Source organism: Adiantum capillus-veneris, chromosome 11 (genome assembly GCF_014529385.1).
Source record: "Adiantum capillus-veneris isolate H3 chromosome 11, ASM1452938v2, whole genome shotgun sequence".
NCBI lineage: Eukaryota > Viridiplantae > Streptophyta > Polypodiopsida > Polypodiales > Pteridaceae > Adiantum > Adiantum capillus-veneris.
Window position 1 is genome coordinate 33117491 of NC_140941.1, and position 22467 is coordinate 33139957.

The 22467-nt window shown below is 40.8% G+C and overlaps 1 pseudogene; it reads left to right on the plus strand.

The window, feature by feature from the left end:
• Positions 1-721: 721 nt before the first annotated feature.
• The window catches only part of LOC147447078 (uncharacterized), a 45688-nt pseudogene continuing 23942 nt past the window's right edge, over positions 722-22467 (plus strand).

Here is a 22467-nt window from a genome sequence, read left to right on the forward strand (position 1 = left end):
CACTTACTCGCCATGTCTGTAATCAGGTACCACCCGCCATAGCTTGTACCTAACAACTGGTATCAGAGCTTTGGCTCGACTTGGCTTGCGTGGGAGTAGCCCCCTTACATCGGGAGGAAGCAGCATCGACCTGTATCAACGTGAACATGGATTGCATGAGTGAATTCGCCCTCGCTTGCTGGTGAGGTTTCGCCTCTTGAGCCCTTGCCAGCTCGGCCTCTACATGCTCTGAGAAGAACGCCATCGTCGGCACTCTTCTCTGCAGAAGAGGTGATTCGGCACTTCACAATATGCCGGATGCGAGCTCTCGAGGAGATTGCATGCCCAATAGAGCCCAAAGAGAGAAGGAAGCCTTGCAGAGGTTAACACAGCAGCAGCCGCTCTATGTGTGGAATATGCGCCTGCGTGGTCTGCAGCAGATTTTGCCATCTTTTTTTAAAAGAAAATCTCACACTATTCTTAAATAGTGGTGGCCATCATATTTAATCCTTAATTAGAGGGTCCTCTCACCCAATCAAACCCGTTCCAGCCTCATTGTGGAGAGATTTGCAAGCTATTTTGCGCCATAGTGCAGATTTCACAAACAATTGTAGAGGGCAAGGCTAGCCGCATATCATAGGTTATAGCAAGGCTAGTCAAGACTGGTAGTGTTTGAAAGGTGGTGCTTGGCAACGGTGGAAGAAATTATCCACAACTTTTGGAGGATCTTGAAAATCTGCTCATGAAGAAGGTTTGCCAAGGCGATAACGAAGTTTTTCAAAATGCCATCATCAACGGACTTGTACTTGGAAAAGAGGTGGTCTTTAGTGCAACTCAAAACACCTACTACTACGACATGGAGGATTTTCTGAGCAATGAGCATCATGCAGTGTTTGATACATCTGCAAAGAAACTGTCTAATGATGATGGTAAGAATATTGATGTTGAATTTGATCAATTGGTGAATAACTTGGCTTTCGATAGTGATGCCAAAGAAGAGCAAGCAGGTAAATCAAAATTCATAGCTTATGTGATAAGAAAGCCCCCGATGACTTTTTCAACACTTTGCTTCGAGCTTTTGGTACATCGACAAATGCTACACCATAAATATCTCCTTCGAGGTTGCAGTACAAGTTTTCACAACTTAGTTCACCAATTCATTGTTATACTCTTGTTTTGTCATAAACTTTCCAGTCAAAGCTTTTTCTTTTACATTGTCATGCTTGTCAGCTTTCATCATATCAAAATTTGTACGGGATATAGACACTGCCATCCATAAATGGTAAGACCTCCCAATTTATGTCAGTTCTCAGCCCATTTTTGTTGCACTCTCATGAGGTTACTGGGTACACCATAAACCCAAGGTTTGGCAATGAACCAAAAACTCCAATTTTTGGTAGCTATATATTTGGCCTACACCCTATCTGTTCAAGGGGGGTTTACGGATCTAGCACTAGGTTATGGATACACCAGAAGTCCTTGGTTGTGAGAGAACCTAAAACTCATGGTTGTCGAGTATACCAAAAAATCGAGGTATCATGAGAGTGGTCTGTCCAATTCGGGCTTGAGGGGGGGATTGTTGGGTTCAAGCCCTTGTTGGTCATCTACTCATGGGAATCTCCCTTGGAGCATGCAAAGGAGAGTTCAATTAGGATTCGAGTTGTTTTTGCATGGCTACCTAAAAGCCTCTTCTATATGTAAAGTTTCACAAGAGAAAAAATATAGCGTTCAATTTTCTTACTGTGTCGATCTCCTTCTCCTCTCTCGCTCTCATTCCTCTGCACTTACTCACCATGTCTGTAATCAAGTACCACCCGCCATAGCTTGTACCTAACATTAACAAGTTTCCTATGCAATCTTTGCAATCTATGACTCCTTATGAAGCATGGCATGATAAGAAGGCATCTATTAATCACATGTGTAGTTTTGCTTGTTTAGCTTATACTTTGGTTTCACAAACACAACGCAAAAATTGGATGATAAGGCTATTAAATTCATTTTTTTTGTTACAATATTGAAAGAATTTTTTTTTTCTAAAGGATAACAACCACAACAATACTCTAGCAATCCATAATTAAATGCTATTTTTTATTTTTTATTTTGGCCCTTCCTCTGTAACCTCTTGTATATCCCCTCACCCCTCCTGGGGTTCATGGATGTAATTTTTTTTAAGTCTCTCTAATACAAATCTGCTCTGTTTGGTTCTTTTTTTTAAAGGTTACAAGTTATACCGTCCGCCGACAAAGTGTATCTTGGTTTCACGAGATGTTGTGTTTGTGGAAGATTGTGTTTAGTCTTTGTTATCATGTACCAGAGACAGTAATGTAAGCTCATAGGACATTTATGACACTTTGTTGCTTATCTTTCATGGTGGACACTTGAATGTACATTCCAATGAGGCAAGTGTATATCCTATGGGGGGTTTTGAGAATGTCACAGACCAACCTATTTCTGATGCAGGTGTACTTGATGTGGACACAACTGAGAATGACGAGGTTAGTGGTATGCCAAAATGGCTAGTGTATACTTTGCATGATAGTAAATTGGATGCACCTATGTGTAGTCATATTTATTCAGGTTCTCGCCATGCATCTTAAGTGTCAGATGGCTATGCTGTAGTTGTTTCTAGTTAATGTGATGTGGAGAAATCTCTATCGTTTGATGAAGCACAGAATTCAAAAAATTGGATGGCTATCGTGTAATCAAAATATAATGCACTTATAGAACATGGAATTTATGTAATTTTCCTCCTAGCAAAAAGGCCATTGGTACAAAGCAGGTTTACAAGTTGAAACGTAAGCCGGATGGTGAGATTGATCCCTACAAGGCTTCACTTTTTTCAAAAGGTTATGCACAACAAAAGCCATAGATTATGAAGAAACTTTTGCTTCCACTTGTCGTATGACTACTATTTCATTTCTATGTGCATTGCCACCTCATTTTGGATGGGATGTACCTCAATTAGACATTGTTGTTGCTTTCTTGAATGGTGATATATTTGAGGAAGTTTAATGAAAGTTTTGTGAAGATAGGACTTGAGAAGATAAAGTGTGCAATGTAAGAAAGCTTTGTATGGGTTGAAACAGTCTCCTTGTGCTTGTTATGAGAAAACTCACACTCATTTCATTAAAGAAGTCTTTCATAATAGTCCAAAAAAAAGCACTTTAAATGTAAAGTGTGAGGGTGATGTATTTCTCATCGTCATTCTATATGTAGATGATTGTTGAGTATTGGTCCAAATGAGACACGCATAGCTGAATTCAAGGCTGATTTAAATGTTGCTTTCAAAATGAATTACTTGGGGATTTTGCATCATTATTTGGGCATACAGTTTAAGCAGTGTGATGGTGGTATTTCCTTGTGTCATACAAGCTACATAGCGACATTACTATGTCAATTTGGACTTGAGGATTGCAAACCTATTTCTACTCCAATGAAAACAGGTTTCAAATTGAGTCTTCATGATGTTGGTGATCTTGCCACTTTATCAAACAGTTTTTGTTGGATGCCTTATTTATGTATGCAATACAAGGCCACATTTTCAGTTTACAATCTCACATGTTAAAAGATTTATGCATAGCCCAGGGTCTAGGAATTGGCAAGCTGTCAAGAGGACTTTTCACTACTTGAGTGGCACTTTACATCTTGGCTTTTTTAATCCCAAGGGGGTATCATTGCCACCATATTTACATGCAAGGCTGGTTGTTATGACATGAAAGTGTCCACAAGTGGTTTTTGTTTCATGCTTTGTCTAGTTCATGCATGTCATGGCTGAGTAAGAAACACCCTATTATGGACACTTCCAATTATAAAGTTAAGTATATGGTAAAATTCATTAGGTACAACTGATTGTGTAAGGCTCAGACCCCTTATGGCTGATTTAAATGTTGGAGAGGAAACTACCAAAATCATCTACACTAAGAGTCGGAGTGCATTGGTAGTTGCAAGAAGCCCAAATTTTCATGCTCGCACAAAGAACATTGAGGTACATTATCACTATGTAAAAGAGAGACTCTCAACAAAAGAGATCAGCATGGCTTATGTGCCCACACAAGATAACCTTGCCGAGTTGTTCACAAACACATTCCATCATGAGAAGTTCAAAGATTTATGCAAAGCTTTGGGATTACTACCCTTTGTGTATTGATCATGTCCTCAGGGAATAGAAATTCTTTATACACTATGTGCTAGCTATCATTCACTACATCTCTCCCAAGGAGAATTTTTTACCATATATGAGGTAGTGATATGTCTCAACACACTTAGGACTACCAAGTCATTTTTTCCCTCACTTGGAGGTTTTTTCTCCTAAGCATTGTATATATGCCAATCATTATAGTGCTAGCTTGTCTTTCTATTGTGCACTAAGCAATATACACTCTCTATTTTATGCCTTGAGCTTCTTCATCTTCTACAAGCTCTATGTGTTTCCTTGCAACCCTAATTCCAACAAATGGATTGAAAAAAGTAGCAATAAGGTGATCATGCAAATGCTAACAAATTTAGTAGCTGCAAAACATGATGATTGGGATTTGAAGCTCCCTATGGCACTTTAGGTATACCGCACGTCATTTAAAGTGGCTATGAGATGTACTCCATTTATGTTGGCATTCGGAATAGAAGCAGTTTCCCTTGGAATTCATGGTTCCTAGCATGCACATTGCGGTGTTTGAAAGACTGTTACCTAAGGATTCAATGGCCTATTGGATGGACTACTTTTTGGAATTGCAAGAGGATAGATACACTAGTTTTATGTTGATGAGGGAGTTATAGATCTAGAAGAAGAAACAGATGGATAGATGAATACGTCTTAAGATGTTTGAGACTGATCTTGTGCTAAGGTTCAACTCTTGGAAAGGAAAGCTAAAATTATGGTGGATGGGACCCTATCATGTTCACAAAAGTGTGGGGGGTTGGAAAGTCAACAAAGATTATCCTCTCCTTCCCACATGAAGTATGGCAAGAGGATGCTGCTTGTGCCTTTCTCAAAGCTCAAATTGAAGAAGATGAAAAGAAACCACAATGATGTGTTGTTGCAAGAATGAGAGGCAAGCAATGGAAGTGCCTGCATGAAGGCTAAAAGGAGACAACCTAGAGATGGAAGATATAATGACCATCTCACACAAATAAAAAATAAGCAAAGAAGCCATGGCTAAGAATGGAACACATCAAGCAATCTTGAAGAGATCCACAAGGATTAGAAGGACTCTCAAAGAAAGGATATGGAATCTCGGAGAAGTCTTGTAGAAAGGAGACAAGGAAAACCTCTCAACAAGTCAAAGTTGGAGGTCAACAAGAGAAGCTCTTGGAGAAGATTTCACCTCATTCACAACATGTAAGAAGTAGTTTACATGATGGATCTTATACAGTAAGAAAAATTCCATCATTGGATCAAGGGAAAGCTCATCAAATATAAGAACCCTTTCATCATAGTTTTATGTGTTTTGAGTCCAAGAATAATCAAAGATGATGTAGGATTTGAGGAAAGATATTAGAAATACAAGCTCATACCACCATCTCTCCTCATTAACAAGGATTATTTAAAGATGATGTAGAACTTTGTTGGAGTAAGCCGTTTAGCTTACACTCGACTCACATGACTGACCCCTAAAGCCAATCATACCAACCATGTACCCTTATGTGCATGTATGCATCCCACTACATATATTTCCCTAAAGACAGGCTTCTTTATAGTCACATGCTATTCTCAGTAGCCACATATTGCTTGACCTTTCTTCCACATGTGATGAGAATCACTTTCTAGCATTTAATGCCACCTTCCTTTCTAGAGCCTATAAATAGCCACTATGCAAAGCATGTAATTATCTCTCAAAGTCTAATAAAATCAGTATGAGTGGCGCTTTTATCTTTCCACCATAACCTTTCAACTAGTATCAAAGCGTGCAAAGTGATTAATACCTCTTAATCAATCATCCATGATCCTTCTCTCTCTAATAAGCACCGCTAATGAATTTTCATTATCCATGCTCGGGCATGTTCATGGATTTTCTCCTTGAGCCACTACCCTTCGTGTTAATTTGAAATTAGCTAGTGTCTGTGTGTGTGTGTGTGTGTGTGCGTGTGCGTGTGTGCGTGTGTGCATGTGTGTGTGTGTGTGTAGGTTACATTTGCAATTAGGTTGCGTTGCATCATCAGCTAGATCTCTAAGATCTATGACATATGATATATCAATAGAAAGCTCCCAAAATAGGGAATCCAAATGTACAAACTCTGGAAAATTTTGATATTATTTGTGAAAATTTTACCAAGCACCCAAGTTTTCTTTAGGTATGCTAACTAGCACAAAAAATCATGTCACATTAAGATGCTTTTACCCAAAAAGAGGTGAGGGGTATCTTGTATGTAGAGATCACCCGGTGCATATTCCATTACTTACACCAATCTCAAGAGCGTTATGTCATTAGAAAAAATGTGGACTCACCTTGGGCCATATAGGATTAAGGTTAATTAAACTCCAGCCAATAGGAAGAGAGCAATGTATATAAGTCTAGAACCTAAGAAAGTAGAAAGAATAATAGGGTTGTCCACTCATTTATTGCTTTGTCTCCTAGAGGGAGGTGGATGGATAAAAGGGGAAGGGGGAAAGGGGGGGGGGGGGGCGGTGTGGGTCCACAGATACGTTCTTGCAAAAACCCTAAAATTTCAAAATTTTCAAAAAAAAACTTAAATTCAAAATATTCTATCCAAAACTCCCCCCAAACCTACCCTATGATCAAAAAGTCATTTTCTCACTCTAGAACCTCTTTCCCAAGACTGCGTTCCTCCATAGCCCCTTTCCATAACACAAATCCCACTCTCTCTCTCTAAACTCTTATACCCTCCTCCTTCCTCAAGCTCTCCATTGCAACTTTTAAGCTCCCACACTCTCTCTAAACTCTGTCTCCCTCCTCCTTCCTCAAGCTCTCCATTGCAATTTTAAGCTCCCACTCTCTCTCTAAACTCTATCTCCCTCCTCCTTCCCCAATCTCTCCATTGTAATCTCAAGCTCCCACTTAAGCATCCATGGCCAACAAAGGTCAAAATAGATGCCCCAAACCCATCATTCAAAGTATGGTTCTCCACAACTCGAAGAATGAGGACCAGCAATGGGAACCTCAGGTTTTTCATGAAGGTTCTTGGGTCTACATGCAACCTTCCGCAATCGGTCCCCATTGTGTTCGTGAAAGAACAATTGTTGACCTCCATTGGAAGGGAAGACTAATAGGCTTCAAGCAAGTAAGAGACAAGGGTACGGTGTCAATCGTTCGACATGTCTTCATGCTTGGACACATGCGTCTACGAGGGATCACGAACCCAAGGGATTTTCCTTGTAATTGTATGTCCCTTGCACTTCAATGGTTTTGGTGGTAAAAGAATTGTACTTTTTACATCTCACGGACTATTTTGTTTCTATGTTGATGTTTTTCCTTCTAGCCTTGTGGAGGAGCAACCGCTCTCGTGCCTTTCAGGCACATTTACGGCCATGCATGCAAGTCTTGGGGATATGCTCTTCCCCAACACAACTTCATCAAACCTTGCACGGCAAAGGGAGTTCTTCTATACCCACAAGTACATTGTACCTACAGATGAGCAAGGCTACGGAGAGCTACAACCTTTGGAGGCTACAACCTTGTGTAGCATGGAGTGGCCAAAGCCAGATGCATTCACTGTAATGTCTTTGAAAGCCAAGATTGTAGCTGATGTGATAGCATCATTAAAATTTGGAAAAGCTGGGCATTCCGTTGGGCTTGGATGGTGTTGTCTTGATCATGTCTTCGCTAGCATATTCGGATATTTGCCTTTCCATCATACAGACACTATGTATGTTTGCAAAGATCTACATTACGATACATTGGAAGCCATCCTTGGTGAGAAGTGGGGGTATCTTGAAGGACTTCACAACGGAGATTGCTTTCGTTGTCAGGTTGGAAGTTTCGGATTTGCTATCCATTTCATCAAGGTGCGCTCCACCCTTTACGCGCAGTACTTCTATGAAAGATGGATGTGCAAGCTTGGTGAATGGATTCCATTGCAATCCACCGATGCTACAATTGAGGTATTTGAAATTGCAATCAAATTGTCGAGTGGTGTTGTTGAGACCGTCCAAGTGAACAAGCATTGGTCATTGGCCAATGTGCGGGAGCACTTAGTGATAATGGGTTTAGAGCATGGAAAAGCTACAAAGTTTTTCATTGGACGACGTAAGGTGAATGATCTTTCTCTCTTAATTATGTTATCTTTATGTTCTTTGGATTATTCCTCACTCTAAGGTGGATGCTATTTCTTATTTTTTTGCTAGATTGGTAGCCGCATGGAGAGCACGATTCAAATTGAAAAGGCATGGATGACGGAGGAGAATCTGATTTTATCATTAGAGTAGTTATGTTTTGTACTTAAATTTCCTATAATATCACAATTGTAAGTTCAAACAGATGGTTGTATCAAATTTTGGCAATGCACATTATCTTAAAGTCGTAGTAATGTGTTTTTTGAGTTAAATGATTGTAATTTAACTTGAAAGTTTTTTATAACTTCTTGTTATTTGTGTTACTGTGTGAAAATTGTTTCATATTTTATTTATTGTTATTAATTTTTGGGGGGGGGGGGGGGGGGGCACACTATATAAAGCCTCCTAAACCCTACCATTTTCACAATTCACCTACATAGCCTGTTCACACTCTCATTTGAGCTCTAGCACTCTTTCCATTCCTACCTTAGCAGCTAGCATCATGGCATCCTCCTCCACCCCTCCCTAAGCCACGGCGTTACAATGCTTCCAAGCATTTTTACAAACAACCGAGTGGCAAGATCGTGACGATATCCATAATTTCTTCACTTAAACATCCAATCTTTTCAGCCTATCTTGGAATTTTTTGAAATCTACATCGATAAGTATGTTGTACCAATTGTCAGATAAGAGGAATTGTGGATTCCATGCGATTTGCTTTGCTACATACACAAAGGCGATCGGCCTTTCACCGAGCAGCTTCAGCGATTTTGTGTAATTGCGGGTGAGGCAGGCCAGTATAAATTGAAGATTCACGTTTGATAAAGAAGAAGGTCGGCACCCAGTTTCTAAGTCACTTGGCGATTGTTGTGTTTCTTCTTGTAGAGGAGCCTGAAAGATCTGAGGTGAATTTGCCTCATTTGCGCCTTGGTGGTGTCGTCAAGGACACAAAGGAGCCCATTACAGCGCCCTAGGATGCAAGTAAAGAGGACAATATTCTTGCCCTAACCTACCCAGGAGGTGTCATGGATGCCGCAAAATCCATGGGTGATAAGGATGCAAAAGCATCCTTCAAGGCCGCTGCAGATCCGCTGGAGGAGACATTAACTCCGGAGGTGTTTTTTGAACACCTTTCCCCAATTCTCATAAATAGGGAGGAATATTTGTTTTTACATGATCTTGAAAAACCTTTTGACATCCGCATGAATGAGTGCCTGTCCATCCTCTATGCCACTGTAGAGTCCTCTGCCGCTTGACCCCTCCTCTGATCCCTTGGATCAAAGCCTCCTACCCCTTGGAGAGAGTGTGGTAGATACAGTGGAGTTGGCAATGGTAGTGGTGACAGTTGCACCGCACTCATCTGTGTCAGAGGATGAGTTTTTAGCTACACGCGCATTGCTTGAAGCCAAACGCACTCTTATGCCTGTTCATATGGATGAACTTGAGAGTGTCGCTATGGCTCCCAATTCATCCATTTCTCTTGATAGCAAAGGCATAAACGATGAGGACGATGAAAAACATGAGGTATCAATTAGTTTCTGTTTTGTGATTACGTTAATTTTCATTGTTGCATTCTGAAATCTTATTTACCTATTGATTTCTTTGTAGAATGTTGTGGATCTGGATGAGCATGCAGGTCGGGGAGGAGATGGTAGGCGCCAAGCTTTTGGATGGCAGTCATCCCTTGCGCATTACCTTGTCTAGCTCCCCCAGGACGGCTTTGCAATAATCCACAAGGAGTACACTCCTTGTGGTCAATTTTGAGTGTCAATGATGAAAGCAATGAGCCGCATCCTATGCCCATTAGGAGATTTCGGAGGTCTTTTGGAGGGCCTTTTGGAAGAGAGAGGAAAATAAGCTCCTCCAATGAGAGAAGAGCCTACGTTACGTAGAAAAATAGATTGATATTAACAAAAATATAAAAGGTGTCCCTCTCCTCATTTAATAATCTAGTGGTCCTTGAAGACGATCACTCTCTTTCATTTAATGTGAGCACCTTTTTCAGAAGGTAGATGCGGTGCATTTGATATGGCTTACGTCATCACTAGAATTCAAAAAGTTACAAAACTCTCAAGTGGTGGAAGATTTTGAAACTTTTGATACTGTCAATGCGTCCGGAACGCCCAAATATCCTAGAAATGAATGTCCAATTGCCTAGCTCCCACATCCAAAGAGGCAAAGAATGTCAAAACCCCCTAAAAGAACATTTTACTAATGGCGCGCGAAGGGGCATTCCAAAATTTTGGAATGCCTCATCGCGCGCCGTTAGTGAAAAGCCCCTTTTTTCCTCTTTTAGAGAGATTTTTGAGAGGAAAATGTCAAAAAATCTCTAAAAAGGCCTCCATCTATCACATAGGTTTTTTCTTCATCATCTTAGCCTTAGAGATCATAATTTCGGGTCTATAAGAGTGAGCACGCACACCCATTGTTACAATTCTACAAAGTGCATTTTGATCGCACGCACACACACACACACACACACACACACACACAGACAAATATAACATACACACAAACACACAGAGACACAAATATAACATACACACACACAGACAGACACACACAGAGACACACACACTCACAAACACACAGACACACAAATATAACATACACACACACACACACACAAACACGAAGAGCCTCTCTCTCTCTCTCTCTCTCTCTCTCTCTCTCTCTCTCTCTCTCTATACTATAGGCGCGCGTAGAGAGGCACAACCGGTGTGCATGTCTCTATGCGCGCCTTTAGTACTGTGCATCCACCAGTGTATATGTTTATGTGTGTATGTGTGAGTGTTATAGAGAGAGGAAGTAAGGCGGGGAAAAGAGAGAGAGAGAGAGAGAGAGTCTTTCTGTTACCTTATACTAACGACGCGAGGAGGTGTTTTTTGAGGTCAAAACATGCTCCACGCGCGCCGTTAGTAATGGGAGGCTCTCACTCTCTCTCTCTCTCTTTAAATATGCTAAGCTATAGAAAGGAGAGAGAGAGAGAGAGAGAGAGAGAGAGAGAGAGAGAGAGAGCATGGTGCAAAAGTGCAATAGAGAAACATGGGTAGGCTTTCTTGAAAGATAATTGTCCAAAAATCACTAAAAGGAGCTTTGTACTAACGGCGCGCAGAGGGGCATTCTAGCATTTTAGAATGCCTCCTCGCGCGCCTTAAGTAAAAAGCCCATTTTTTGGGGTTTTTTGACATTTTTTGCCTCTCCGGATGTCGGAATGAGACAAGTAGACGTTCGTTTTTAGGGTATTTTGGCGTTCCAGACGCATTGGTGGTGTCCAAAGCCTCAAAATCTATCACTATTTGATAGTTTGTGACTTTTCAACTTTCAATGATGACGTAAGCTGCCTTGAATGCGCCGCACCTGCCTCCTGAAAAAGACACTCACATTAAATAAAAAAATGACCGTTTTCAAGGACGATTGGGAATATAAATCTACTTTTTAAAGTGTCTGGTTGTCCTTTTGGACGTACTCACAAGGTGCAAGTGCATTTTAAAAAAAGTTTCTAGAGAGAGAAATACAATTTCTTACAAGGCCCTCCAAATGACCTCCGAAATTTTCTAATGTGTCAACCATATCTCAAGCCTCCCAAGTCATTTATCTTGTAAATTAATCTCTGGCCAGTGTTGCATTTGCGACACACATTCGTGGTCGTGTACTTTGTAATGTGGCCTTAAGCCAAGCTGTAGGTCTAAGCAATGTGGAACAAATTTCTTGGGATGTGTTGCACAAACAGCTTCCCTGCGCCCAAGAGCGATGAGAAAACATTGCTCGCGATATCTTAGATGGCTCAAGCACTCAATAGTTGCATATATCTTGTAATTAACTCTTTCAAATTTGTAATGGGATATATCACATCTTTGTAATTTGCTATTTCAAATTTGGAATGGAACTTGATTTTAAGTGTGAAATTCTGTATTGAGTTTATGGTACGATAGACAGTAGGTGATTGGCTCTATATTGTGGTATGATTGTGCAATTCTCTGAACCAAGATCAAGATTTTTTTTTCATATAAATAATCAAGAAAAGGCATATTATCAGTGCAGCCTGACAAACCTAGCCAAGAAAATGTGAAAAAAAGCTTCTTGGAGGCCTGCCGCAAAGGCACGCGGAGGGGCAAAAGTAACTGTTACTTTTGCCCCCCCGCGCGCCTTTGCGGCAGGCCCCCAGACAACTTTTTTTCACCTTTTCTTGGCTAGGTTTGTGAAGATGCACTGATATTATGCCTTTTTGGTTTTGCAATTAACCACAATCAGCTGACAGTTCTTGTAATCAACTTCTATCGACATCTCTCTCTCTCTCTCTCTCTCTCTCTCTCTCTCTCTCTCTCTCTCTCTCTCTCTCTCTACCTAGTTCTACTTAAAATCATTTTTTCTTTGAAAGCCATTTAAACCACAAGAACTCACTTTTGAAAGAAAGAACCGACATCTAGAATAAATCTCACAACATCATATCACTTATAAACACAAATGTTCAATACGATGGAAAAGAAATCACTAAAGCCACAACTCGTTATATTTGAAAAAGATATCTTTACATTGCCAAAATTGCATAAAACTCAAATTCGGTCTCTCTCTCCTCTGATTCGACGCGCAAGAGCTATATCTTTAGGCATTATTGTCACCCGTTTTGCATGAATAGCACACAAGTTTGTGTCTTCAAAAAGAGAAACTAGTTGATATTTTGCCGCTTCCTACAGAGCTTCGACGGCGATACCTTGAACTCAAAACGTCATTCGATAACTTTGCATGATCTCTTTCACCAAACGTGCAAATGGTGCCTTGCAGATGAGAAGGTCTGAAGTCTTTTGATAGTGACGAATCTCTTGCAAGGTCTTTGGAATGCGTCGCTTCACAGCAGGAGCCCATTGTTGAGGAATGGTAGGATCTGGGACATGGGCCTTGCGAGGGCCAACCTTGAAAAACTTTTTCTTTCTATGAGAGGGCTTGTGATGCAGCTTGCGCATCTTCCAACCCACCATGTGCTCCGACTGGCTCTTCAACTCCACCGTTCGCTCCAACTGGCTCGTCTTCTACATCCTCAAAATCCTCTTCATTTAGTAACCCATGATCACGTCTAGGCTCATCTGACGGCAGAGTTCTGAAGCCACGTGGCAATGTCTTCCCAGCCTGGACTCGATGATTGCTTGGGATCTCCTATCTGCTCCATGGTGGGGTTTGTGCTTCGCTGTCCGTCTCGGTTTTAGTTTCTGAAGTCACTACCCGTTTCTTCTTGCATGAAGGTTGTCCATCTTGTTTCTCTTCACCTGACCATTCCCTCTCCGTCTCTTCTACGAGCTCTTGTTCGTGTATCCAAGGTGGTTTTTGAGCACCTTGGACAGATGAGAGAGGGTGAGAAAAAAAAGGTTGATCTTTTCTTGTTGTTTGCTTTGTGTGTGCCATTGTGTAAGAAGGGGAAATGAGACTCCCTCTTCTCTAAAAGCCCCCTATTTTAAAAAAAATAGGTCTCTTCACACTTGACTAGGCCACTTAAAAAAAATCTTAATATCATCAAAATATAAAAAACAAAAAATGGATAAATGGAGAAGTATTATATGCAACTCAACAAAGACATCTACAAACATAAACATTACATCGCATAGCATTATTTGTTTTACATGTTGGGTAACCAATGTTTGCCCACTCTATGGCGATTTTTCACACCACCTAGCATGATTAAGGGGTCCGGTGGAGTTTCTCCATTTCTCTTTAGCATTAAGTCGAGATTGTCTCCTAACCTCCTTGGCAAGACTTGACTTTCACGCTCGCTCTATGGCATGACATATCCCCAAAGAACAACAAAAGAACCAATCAAACATCTCCTTCATGTAGTTGGATCTCGTAGTTCCACCACCGTGACGTGTATTTTTAAAGTAAACACCTTTGGCTCGATAATGTGATTTATCCATTCCTTGAGTGCTCCACATGTGTAATGAACCATATTTTGACATAAAGAATGCTCCATGCGCATACAAAATATGCTACATCAAGAAAAAATGCTTAGATCAAATGAATGTTTATGTATAGCATCAAAATTTGAACTGAACAAAGTAATTTACCATGTAGTGTGTGATATTGCTCTCTCCCCACGCTTGCACAAATGCTTTAGTGAAATTAGAAATGTGATCTTTGAACAAATTTTGTTGCTCGCTTATGGTTTGGGGTTTCCACATGATTTGAAGCACTATCTCGAAGTGGTGACACACTTGCCTACGCAAATTTGCAAGCATGAGATTTGAATCTTGATCAATCGTACACTTGCAAATTGCTTTCCATAGCTCCCATGGAGCATCCTCCTCACCCCTCTCCTTTCGCATCTCTGGTTTCTTGAAAAACCTACGTGATTTCACACCATTCATAGATACTTTTTGTGGCACTTCATGCATATTTTTCACTTCACCGGATGATAGAAACATTGCCACCATGACATCCAATCGAATTTATAATTGCTTCAACTATTCCAATGGCTTCCACATATCTGGAAAGTGGTTTCATTGTGAAAGCGTACTCTATGTGAAACTTTAACAAGCGATCAAATATACGCATGAAGGCATGCAAAGTGCAAAAGTGTACATTTGTAAGTGGAAAATTGATAATGGGATGCTGTGTTCTATCTTTTGTCGACCGATTGGGGACCTCCATGATAGGACACTTCAACACCAAGCACACCCATTCCCTTGCATCATCATCCATTGACCCTGTTGCCTGACTTCCCTTGATACTTTTCTTTGAAGACGTGGAGCCACGAGTACTCTCCTTGTATCCTTGTACACAATATGGAAAAGGAAGAAGTGATGAAGCACCTTGTTTACACCCAAGAATACATTTGATTGTTTTTAGATCACCTCCTAAGTGCCACTCAACATCAAATGTACCTACTCCATCTACTTCTAGCTTTTCTCCCTCTAGTTGTTCCTTAAGAACCTCTGTGATCCACGGGATCATAGAGAAGACCCATGCCAACACCTCATGAGTCTCTTTCAGAACTTCAAAAGATCCTAACCACCATCACTCATACATTCCAATCTCCGTCCTTTGACAATTTGACATTCATCTAGCTTAAGAATAAATATGAGCTTCTCTCCAAGTACTGAAACAACACAGGAATTGAATTTTTATACTAAATGATGTTAAATATAGATAAAAAATGACATTACAATTTGTATTACCTTGTGGAGTAACCATAGCTCGTTGTAGTCGTTTCAAGTTACCAAAAATATTGTTGAATTGATGATAACCAAAAGACTTGGCCGCATTAGGAATAGTATTGCCCCCCTTTATATTACCATGTGACTTGGCACTTGTGGAAGAGTACATCATGGATCCTTCAATGTGTTTGTATTCGCCAAGGGATTCCCGAACGAGATCATTGTTTGCTTTTTTTGCAAGTCGAACCCTATATGGAATAGGAAACAACTTCTCAGTGATGCCTTGCTCTCGTAATTCATCTTTCATCAATCCATGAAGTGCCTCTGGACATCATCCTCAGACACAAGGTTAGAGATCTTTTTTAGGATCTCCTTTGTGATGGCATCTTTCATGTGTTTGGCCTTTTCACAACCTATGATGTAAAGTATATCTTCCTTTGAGATGCATTCTAGGAGAAGATTGCAACAGTCCTCTTGTCTAAAACTTCCACACACATCTTGTATATATGTCCTATTTCAAAAGGTGAACTGAGTTACAAATTAATGGAAATTATTATAAGTGAATTATTATAAGTGATGAACAGTCCTCTTGTCTAAAACTTCCACACACATCTTGTATATATGTCCTATTTCAAAAGGTGAACTGAGTTACAAATTGATGGAAATTATTATAAGTGATGAACACTGTGAATTTAAAAAAAATACCTAGTTTCCGTTATCCGCTTCTTACATGCCCCTCCATTAGAAGTTAAGTTTTCAATGGAAGAGAACTCCGTCTTACACTCACGCATGCCAAATGGAGTGGCTTTTAGGTGCATCATTGCAATCCGTAGCTTAGTTACCTCTATTTCTGTAGCTTGCATCTCCTCTTTAAGATCTTTGAGTTGTTTCTCTGTGGAATGTAGTTGTTGTTGGAGATTTGTGGAATGAATGTGTAACACTTGACATTGTTATCGGAACCATTCCGACGCACCTGCTTGATTGGAGTCCAATCTCTTACAATACCCAAGAAGACCACATTCTCCTTCTCCCACATATTTGATTAAGCTTGGGAGTGTACGGAATGTCAGATGATAGCCCACGAGTGGATATTTTGGATACAACCCTCCATCAAGCCACAAATCAACATTGGTTTCTCCTCAAAACCGTTGTATGGATGCCGGTTGAGATGCTTTCTCGTCTTTTTTTCTTGTGGGAGCAAATTCGATCGGTAGATGCAGACTGACATTAGTTGACCTAGTAGATGACGGCGCATGTGATTCATTGGATATGTCGCAAAGAGACATGGTGGAAAGTTATGATGGGAAAAAGAATAGATAAGATATACTTTTTGGGATAAAAAGACTTAAAAATATATTTTTTCATATGTAGACATATATAGGTTCAATTTTTTAGCTCAAAGGAGAGGAATTTTTAAAATTTTCAATTTTTAGGCTTTATTAATATTAGATGGACGTTTTGATGATGTGGCATTATCTATTTATTCTTGGAGTTAATGTAGAGAGGGACCCAAGGAATTTTATATTTGGAGCTTCTAAAAGCTAGATTCTTCTAAAAGAATATTGTTCTATATATATATATATATATATATATATATATATGGACCTTTTTAAATATTAAAAGACCCATTTTGAAGATTTTATAACACTACAAGAGGTTATTCATATTAGTGACGCTCACACAGCGACGCTCAAAAAAAAATTCCCGACGTCGCTATGAGCGTCGCAAATTTACTTGTAAATTTGCGACGCTCATAGCGACGCCGGATGGGCTAAAAAAAAAATAGAGAGCGCCCAAAAACTCAGATCTCATATCTGAGTTTTTCGGCGCCCTCAAGCAAGGAGCAGGTAACGCTCTCCCTCTCTCTCTCTCTCTCTCTCTCTCTCTCTCTCTCTCTTTCTTCTCCACACACACACACACACGAGGAGAGGAAGGAGAGCCAGGTATTCTCCTTCCCTCTCCTCACTCTCATGTTCCCTTCCCCTCTTTCTCTCTCCCTCTCTCTCTCTCTCTCTCTCTCTCACACACACACACACACACACACATAGTGTTTTTGAGAGAGAGAGAGAGAGAGAGAGAGAGAGAGAGAGAGAGAGAGAAAGAGTACAAACATAAACAAAAACGCACACACACATACATAAACAAAGAATGCACACACACATTGAGAGAGGAAAGGAGAGAGAGAGCATGCATAAACAAAAAACGCACGCATTGAGAGAGGAAAAGAGAGAGAGAACATGCATAAACAAAAAACGCACACACTAAGAGAGGAAAAGAGAGAGAAAACATGCATAAACAAAAAAACGCACACACATTGAGAGAGAAAGAGAGAGAAACTAATTTAACGTCGTAGGAAACTAATTAAAATTAAAAGACCTAAAGATCTAGCCGACGAGGAGTTGAACTCAAGACCTATTATTCAAGAGGGAAATGGAATAACCAATCTATCATACTTGGCATGGGTGATAGAAAGGTTATACCATTTATCTCTTTTTATTGGCACACACATTCACACACGCGCACACACACAAGAAGAAGAGAGTTATAACGTCGTAGGAAACTATCCTAAAAGACGTTAAAGATTAGGTTAGATGTAGACTTACGTTAAATTAGATTTAGGTTTATTTAAGTTAAATTAGATTAGATTTAAGTTTATTTTTAGTTAGATTTACGTTTATTTACACTAGATTTAGATTTACGTTATATTAGATTAGATTTAGGTCTCCATAGACTGCGATGCCTGCATGAAGTGGTTGAAAAAAGCCCTCAATGGAATATAGGGTATTGCTGCCTTCACTCATGGTGGGCTTCGTCGATCCAAAAGTACTGGTGAAATGTCTTCAGAAGATAGGGAAGAAGGTGGATCTTCAGGGCGGCAAGAGTCACTACATCCCCGACAATGACCATCTAGACAACCTCTAGTCATTCAACAGCAACTTCAAAGTTAGTAACAAGAGCAAGAACGGTCCAAAGGGCCAATTGCTGTCATCAGATGTGGATGGAGATGAGGCAGCGTCACCGCCGGAAGTTAACTCTCACATCTTTAGTGATGAGAATGCCAACTCTTGCCGAGTTATGTGAAAAATTATGTGTTAAATCAGTTTTAAGGTTCTTATAATCCCTATTAGTTTAGTACTTTGTTTTTAATATAACATAATTTACGTTAGATTTAGATTTATGTTATATTAGATTCGACTTAGTTTTATTTAGGTTTACCCACACACACACACACACACACACACACACACACACAAGAAGAAGAGAGTTTTAACGTCGTAGGAAACTATCCCAAAAGATGTTAAAGATTAGGTTAGATGTAGACTTACGTTAAATTAGATTTAGGTTTATTTTTAGTTAGATTTACGTTTATTTAGATTTACGCTTATTTACGTTAGATCGAGTCCACGCAAGAATTACTTACGGTTTAGGGTTTAGAGTTAGACGAACAGTGAAAAGATCTATTGTGAAAAGATGTTAAGATGCTGTGAAGTGCTACAGCTAGAGAAGAGGCAAAGGGGTTTTGTCCACTACATGCCGTGTCATGTAGACGTGGGTCTGTAGATTTCTTGTACCCACAAATATAGGTATTGACCAATAAAGACGAGATTATAACCCGGTGGTTCTGATCTCCGTGCACCTCTAGACCGAGGTGTGCGAGGATTGGACATGACTAGAGCATGTGAGGTAGAGAGAGAGAGAGAGAGAGAGAGAGAGAGAGATAAGACGAAGAATTCCAATAGAATATTAAATTTGTTGTCCGGGTTATAAGATTTTTATCCTCATTATGAGTAGTGATGAGGATGTGGGACCGTCCAACCGAAACACCTATCTCTCAACGAGGGTCTTATGTCCTTGTAATCAATGCAAGCATGTTGTGCGACGGACAAGACGTGTTTCTTTGTAGCACGTTCACGAATTTGGCGAGTTCGATCCATCTATTATAGATCGAGTTGTTGCCAATTATAACTCGTCGGACTCTGACGCTGGCCAACAAGCAGCAATCTTGCAACCCAATAGACGTGTTCGCAGGCGCTTTGGTCAAGCAGCATATGTGAGGCCACAAGATGTAGCCTCTGACAGCTCGAGGGATGATCATGCAGAGCACATTCCCAACGAGGCAATGTTTGAGCCCGAGATTGATGAAATGATTGAGACAATCATGGATTCAGAAAGGCTTATCTATGATGATATGAAAAGTGAAGCCGATACGCCATTGTATAATGGAGCACGTATGTCTAGATTGAAAGCACTCCTGGTTCTTCTCAACATGCAGGCAAAGTTTGGATGGAGTGACACTAGCGTCACAGCGCTTTTCAGGTGATCTATTACAATTAGTTTACTTTAATAAAACTCTAAAAGTATAATGATCTGATAGATTTTTACACGACTGTATCGTATTTTTATGTTGTGTAGATTGCTTAAAGAGCACATACTACCAGCTGACAATGTTGCCAGATTCCCGAGATGAAGCAAGAAAGATTTTGCGAAACTTGGAGATGGATTACAATTCTATCCACGCTTGTCCTAATGACTGCATTCTTTTCAGAGGGGAATACATAGACATGGAGAAGTGTCCGAAATGTTATTCCGAAAGATATCGAGTAGATCTCCACGGGACAAAAATTCCACAAAAGATTTTGCGACATTTTCCTCTGCTTCCTCGCATCAAGCATTTCTTTGAATGTAAGTCCATGGCCGCCCTAGCATCATGGCATGAGGAAAATAAATCTTCGGATGGTGTGCTACAAATTCCTGCAGATTGTCCAGCCTGGAAACCTATAGATGGAACATAGTCGGATTTTTCCAAGGAAGCTCGAAATTTGCGCTTAGGCCTGGCTATGGATGGCGTAAATCCATTTGGTCAAAGATCAACATCTTACAGTGTATGGCCTGTTGTCATCGTCACCTACAACATTCCCCCGTGGTTGACTACGAACAAGGGGCACCTATGGCTAAGCTTGATTGTGCCAGGGCGATATAAAGTGGAGAATATGGATGTGTATCTTCGTCCACTATTGGAAGAGCTACAACAATTGTGGATTGGCATAGAGGTGGTGGATATGAGCCGACACACAAGACGACGGAATGCTTTGATAAGAGGCATTCTAATGTGGACCATGCATGACTATCCCGGGCTAACAGAATGCTCAGGTGATCTATTGACACTCCTCAATCAGACACTGTAAATCTTGTTTTTTCCCATAGTTGATCTATTATCATGTGTATACATGCAGGGCTTCAAACAAGCGGATACAGAGCATGTGTCACATGTGGACCTAGACTGAATGCACGTAGGGCGCCCTCACTGAAGAAGCAAATCTATGAAGGTCATCAAGCGTATCTTCCAGAGAATCATGTGTTACGCGACGGCTTTTTGGGAAGAGAGCCACCAAGGATGTCTGCACAAGCATGGTTAGAGCAGAAGGAGATGTGCGATGACGGATTGCCTCCAGGGATGAAGAGACTATCTCTATGGTACGAGTTACCATACTGGCCCCGACTCATGATCAATCACTTGCTCGATCCAATGCACATATTCAAGAATGTGGGTAATCTACTATGGGACCATCTGACCGGCAAGAAAGATACTTTGGGAGCCAGAGTTGACCTTAGAAATGTGGATCGTATGGAGCAATATTGGCCGCAAACAGCGTCTGATGGATCGATAAAACTCCCTAAAGCACCATGAATTTTCACAGGAGCCCAAGAACGCAAAGTAAAAGAGACCATTCGATCTTTGCGGACCCCCACTGGCGTAATGCACTCGCTCCGAACGTGTTTTACTAAAGAAGGAAATCTTACCGGTTTGAAGTCACACGATTGGCATAAAATGTGTCAGGTACATTCATAGTGGACTTTAATATCATTGCATAAAATGTGGACTTTAATATCATACTGCACATCCTTTACAGTTTATTTTACCGGTTTCCATTGAGGGATGTTTGTCTCTCGACATCCGTAACACAATCTACAAACTTGCAAAGCTGGTGCAATGGATCTCACAAAAGGAGATCAACGTAGACTCCATACCATTCTTGTTCACATAGTTGATGAGGTGGAAATAGCTGGCATAGTTCATTCCAGATGGATGTTCTTCTTAGAACATTTCATGAAAACGCTTAAGGGATATGTGCGTCAAAAGGCACGTCTGGAGGGTAGCATGGCAGAAGGTTGGTTGGTATCAGAGTCCCTAGTGTACATTGGAGAGTGGCTAGACGGATTTGATAAAGCCCGGGACACGCTATGGAGAACCATAGATGATGAGCGCATATCTGGGATTGTCATGTGCAATCTCGGTGTTGAGAAGAAGATGACGGAAGATCTAGAGGCTAAAATCAACCGATTTTGCATGCTTCACAATCCAGTGATGCAAAAGTGGATTTCACAATATGAGGATGCAAAGCAAGAGCGAAAAAGGGCACGAATCGAGTGGAGACGGGGAAGACGACCACCGAGGCACTATCCGACGGGTCTGGAGAGCCTACCAACATTCATGAGCTTAAGATGGTTGCACAACCAATTGAAAAGCGCACAACAATGCGGTGACGCTCTTTTCTATTCGCGCTCACATCTTTTGATTGAAAATTATGAGTTTTCGAGTTGCCTCTTCTATCACTCAATTCATTGCGTCATTGTATTTATATGCGTCACTACGTCATTGTATCTAATGGTCTTTGCGTCATTGTCTACTCTATTCATTCAATATTAAGTTTAAATATTCGTGTCTTTAATGCACATATGGATGATGAGGAGTTTCTTTCTTCTTTGTCACCGCAGCAGAGACAGTGGTACGTGGAGCATCATCGCTCTGGCGCATCATCGCGCGTTCCTACTCCATCCGCATCTCCCTCTCTTTCGGAGCATTCGGCGCGCTCCGAAGCTTCTGTGTCGACGAGACGATCTTCACACTCGTCTAGACACCGGCGCTCTAGTGGTGGCGGTGGCGGTTGTTGTGGGGATTCCGCCGCCGATGCCTCCACACCGCCTCGTATTCGACGAGGCTCTTTACCCTCCCCTTCTTTGCCCACCCCCACACCAGCCACAGCATCTCCATCTACGCCAGGTTTTGCGCGGCTGACTGTTCCTAGCAGCTACACTCCTCTACCTACTCCGCCA